This window comes from Lupinus angustifolius, chromosome LG14, assembly GCF_001865875.1.
Source record: "Lupinus angustifolius cultivar Tanjil chromosome LG14, LupAngTanjil_v1.0, whole genome shotgun sequence".
In the NCBI taxonomy this organism is placed as follows: Eukaryota; Viridiplantae; Streptophyta; class Magnoliopsida; order Fabales; family Fabaceae; genus Lupinus; species Lupinus angustifolius.
The window spans coordinates 6,962,162-6,967,656 of record NC_032022.1 but is presented as its reverse complement, the minus strand read 5'-3'; positions in this window follow the sequence as shown (position 1 = coordinate 6,967,656).

Here is a 5,495-nt window from a genome sequence, read left to right as displayed (position 1 = left end):
GTAATGGTCAAAAGTATTTTAAAATAAAATTGATAAACACAAATATAAATGAAAACAATTTTCAAAATATTGTATAACAGGTTACTAGATCTAAGTAACAGGTTATTGTGACTAAGTAACAAGTTATCAGAACTAAGTAACATGTTACATGAGTAAGAAACAAGTTATCCAACAAAAATTGATCAGGGTAATAGATTACACCATATGGGTAACCGATTACATATCACGGTAAATAATTACCCAGTTGGACAGAGCATTTGGGTAATGGATTACACCTTTTGAGTAATCAATGACTGTCTCTGAAAATCAATTTCTCAGTTGGACAGACTAGTTGGATAATCGATTACATCGATTAAGTAATCGATTACTAAGAGTTGTTACACCAATTTTCATATTCAAATTACACATCTTTCAACTCAAACGAAATGGTTTCATTCCAAACAAGTCCTACCTTTTCATAGAGGTATTCTGATTGATTGGAAAGTCTATGTAAAGGTATTGAAACTCATTTCATAATAACACAACAAAGATATAACTCACTTGCACAATCTATTCTATTCTGAAATACTTCTTCTACACTGGTGCAACTTGTTCATAACTTTCAGAACTTGTTTTCTTAAGTTGCCTGAAATGTTATTAAGTTATTCAAACCTTCTGAGCATTAGTACTAAAGTATACAAAGATTAATTGGATTGCAAGAGTATATAACTTCAAAATCTTGTAAAGGCAATCCATTGCCAAAGTTAAACGTTTTCTTCATTCAAAGTATTGAATTACTTTCTTTCACAAGGGTGTGATAAGAAATGGGATAAATTCACTTGGAAAGGATGTTTTCCAAAGAGTGATATAGGTATTAGAGAGTGAGTAAGGTACAAGATATTCTCGGGGTGAGAAATTGTAATTCCTACTCTTAATATCTAGTGAAGAAATCTCTTGTGTTGCAAAAGTATTGGACGTAGCCTTCGGTGGACAAGAAGGTGAACCGGTATAAAATCTTTGTATACTCTCTTCTCCTTTATCTCCTTACATTTACTTGATTATTCGTTTGCATAACTTTTCCGTTGCTATTAACTCTTGAAATTTGCAGAAAAATCTATCATAGTTTTAAACAACTAATTCACCACCCTCTTAGTTGCCATCTCAATCTCAAAATTGGTATCAAATATTTTTTTTGAGTAAATTATTCTCAAAGCTGATCTTGTTTCGAAGATGGCCGCAAGATCATTTCTAGGAGAAGGTTCCAACATCAATCGCCCTCCAAACTTTGTTGGATATTGCTATGATTTCTAGAAGATAAGAATGATAATCTTTATAGAGTCTCAAGATCTGGACATTTAGAATGCAATTGAGGAAAGACCAAATGAACCCTTCACAGTTATCAACAGTGTGAGGGAAGTGAATCCAAAATCCTCATGGAATGATGAAGACAAGAAAAAAGTGCCATATGATCTAAAAGCAAAAAGCATCCTCACTTCAGCACTTGGCATTGACGAATTCTTTAGAGTATCAAACTAAAAATATGCTAAAGAAATGTGGGATACTCTAGAGACTACACACGAAGGAACTGGGGAGGTCAAAAGGTTGAGACTCAACACTCTCTCCTATGAATACGAAATGTTTCGTATGAAACCTGGAGAGAAAATTCTTGATTTGCAAAAGAGATTTACTCACCTTACAAATCATCTTATTGCACTTGGAAAACTTTATCAAATAGTGACTTGAACTTAAAAGTTCTAAGATCACTCACCAGAACATGGCAACCAAAAGTTACATCCATTTCTAAAAAGAAAAGTTTATCAAAAATGTATTTAACTGCTTTATTTGGTAAATTATAGGAACATGAATTGGAACTCAGCCAACTTGACCAACATGAAGAGCAAGAAAAGAAGAAGAAGAAGAAGAACTCAAAGCAAAGGTAGATATATATGACTAATCAGAAGATGAATGAGAAAAGGAAGAGATGGAAGACATCTGTTTGTAAAGAAATTCAACAAGTTCCTTAAAAGGAACAAAAGCGCTTAAACTAGACAAATGAAGAAATTTACCAAGAACAATGATGTCTCCACTTCAAACTAAAACTTCACATGTTTTTAAAGTGGTTAGCCTGGTCATATGAAAATGGTATGTCCAAACCTGAAAAGGAATGCCATAATGGCAAGAATGAAATGAGGACTGGACGAAAAGCCTACATAGCTTGGAAAGATAATGATACCAGTTCTACCTCTGAACTAGAAAATGAAGAACAAGTACATCTCTCACTAATGCCATCTCATCACTCTGATGATGAAGAGGTAAATGAAACTAACCTATTTTCTTATTCTGAATTATAACTTGCATTTAATGATTTATATGATGAATATGTCAAACTCACTAAGTTATTTTTAAAATAAAAAACTGAGTTAGAAGTATTCAAAAATAAACCATCATCTTCTTCATGTCAAAATCGCATTACTCTTGAAAAGAAAATTTCAACATTAAGTCTTGAACTTAATAAAATAAACAAGAGTAGCAAAGGTCTGGACAAAATTATCAAAGTTCAGAGATATTCTATAGACCGAAGAGGTCTTGGCTATTCTAAAAGCCAAATTTCTAAGAAACAGAATGTCTCAATAAAGATAAATTTTCCAAAACAAAGTATTCATGCATTTAATAGTAATAACAACAAATCTATGATACATAAGCATCATCCTATATGCACTTATTGTAAGAACCATGGGCATACACTAAACACTTGCATGATTAGAAAACATGGTATGCCCTTAGGTCATTATAGATGAGTTGAAAAAAGTGCTAACCATGTAGGACCCAAAGAAAATTGGGTACCTAATACTACTTAACCTATTTTGTAGGAAACTTTGAGAGCCACCTACAATCTATGGTACTTGGATAGCGGCTGCTCAAAGCACATGACGAGCGATAAAGATAAGTTCTCTGTCCTTACTCTAAGGGACAAAGGCTATGTCACATATGGTGATAACAACAAAGGAAGAATACTTGGATTTGGTAGAATCAGTAAGCCATCTTCGACAACTATAGAAGGAGTATTATATGTCGAAGGACTTAAGAACAACCTGTTGAGCATAAGTCAACTATGTGACAAAGGATTTCATGTGGCATTCTATCGCGATAAATGCATCATAGAAAGTAAGAATTCTAATAACTCTGGACTAATTGGTAAGAGGATAAATAATATATATATGATTGACATAGATTCTTCCTTACCAATAAAATGTTTAGTTGCTAATAATAATAATGATGCATGGCTTTGGCATAGGAGAATTACTCATATTCACATGGATCATTTGAATAAACTGATTAGGAAAGATTAGTTGTTGGTTTACCCAAAATAAAGTTTGTTAAAGACAAACTATGTAGTGCTTACCAATTGGCTAAACAAACCAAAACCTCTTTCAAACCTAAGCATATGGTTTCTTCTGATAGACCATTACAGTTACTATACATGGACTATTTTGTCCCCTCAAGGATCAAAAGTTATGGTGGTAACTATTATACTCTTGTTATAGAAGACGATTTTTCAAGATATATTTGGACTCTATTATTAGTTCATAAGAATGAGACATTCAAAGCCTTTAGCAAATATGTTAAAAGAGTTCAAAATGAAAAATCTGTGAAAATTGTTGCTATAAGAAGTGGTCATGGGGGAGAATTTCAAAATCCTTCTATTGAAGAATTTTGTGATGATCTAGGTGACAATCACAACTTTTCTGCTCCTAAAACACCACAACAAATTGGTATTGTAGAGAGAAAGAATCGGTCCTTATAAGAACTTGCTCGTAAAATGTTGAATGAAACTAATCTCCCAAAATATTTTTGGGCTGATGCACTTAGTATGGCATGTTATGTTTCAAACAAAGTTCTTATAAGACCAATTCTCAAGAAAAATTCCTATGAACTCTTTAAAGGTAGAAAACCAAACACTTCTCATTTGCATGTATTTAGCTGTAAATGTTTTGTTTTAAATAATGGTAAAGATAACTTAGGCAAGTTTGATGAAAAGATGATGAATGACTCTTCCTAGGTTACTCTCTTACGAGTAAAGCTTATAGAATTTTCAATAAAAGAACTCTAGCCATGGAAGAATTTGTTCATGTATCTTTTGATGAAACCAATCCTATTATAAAGGATGAGTTAACTATTGAAGAAGAGAACTTGCCAAGTTCCCCTTTAAACGCGGATTTTTTTTACCAAAACAACAACCAATATTGAGCACTTGAAAATGGATGAAATTTTATCTTCTCAAGAAGAGCCTATTCATTCTGATTTATGCAAAGAATCGAGAACTCATCAAGACCATCCTATTGACAACATCATTGGTGATATAAGTAAGGGTGTCACTACTCGTTTAGAGCTAAATGATGCTTGTTTAAACATGGCTTTCTTTTCTCAAATAGAACCTTCCAAGATTGATGATGCAATCGAGGATGAACACTACATTCTTGCTATGCAAGAAGATTTGAACCAGTTTGAGAGAAATGAAGTTTGGGAACTTGTTCCTAGACCAAAAAATTGACATGTTATAGGAACTCGTTGGGTATTCTGCAATAAATCAGATGAAAATGGAATTATTGTTAAAAATAAAGCTAGACTGGTAGCATAAGGATACAATCAGGAAGAAGGAATAGATTTTGATGAAACCTTCGCTCATGTTGCTAGACTTGAAGCTATTTGGTTGTTACTTACATATGCTTTCTCTTTAAACTTTCAGTTATATCAAATGGACGTAAAGAGTGCATTTCTTAATGGTTACATACAAGAAGAAGTGTTTGTAGAACAAGCTCTAGGTTTTGAAGACTACAAACATCCTTCGTGTTAGGTATCAGTGACACAATACACCTAGAAGGGGGGTTGAATAGGTGTCGCGGTTCCCAAATACCGCTATTCACATCAAAGCCCTATTGTGGAAAATCACTCAGTTAATCGATTAAAGGACCGCCTTAATCGATTAAGTCGCACAGTATAGATAGTTGTTGAATGGCTCGATTGCACAACCACTTACCGATTATACAGAAATGATACATCAGATGTGTTAGGTATCAGTGGTTACAATACACCGAGAAGGGGTGTTGAATAGGTGTCGCGGTTAGAATAGCCGCTTTTCGAAACTCAACACTTAATGCTGAATCACCCCTAATTAATCGATTACAAGATGAAGATAATCGATTAACAGAACAATCTTAATCGATTAACAGAAACAGAATAATCGATTAACGAAACAGTTTTAATCGATTAAACAGAAAGAGTAAGCTATTACAAAAACGATTAATTGCAGAACAGTTAACCGATAATGGAACGAATAACAGAGCTTACAGATTGTATATCAGAGTAGCATCCAGTATAGCATAAGTACAGAATGTATCAATTGAATCCACTATACCAAATAATCGATTGAAAACAGTAAAGAGAGAGAGAGAAAAATCATGCAATGCGAATTTTTATCCTGGTTCGTTTGCTGTCCACTGCAAACTACATCCAGG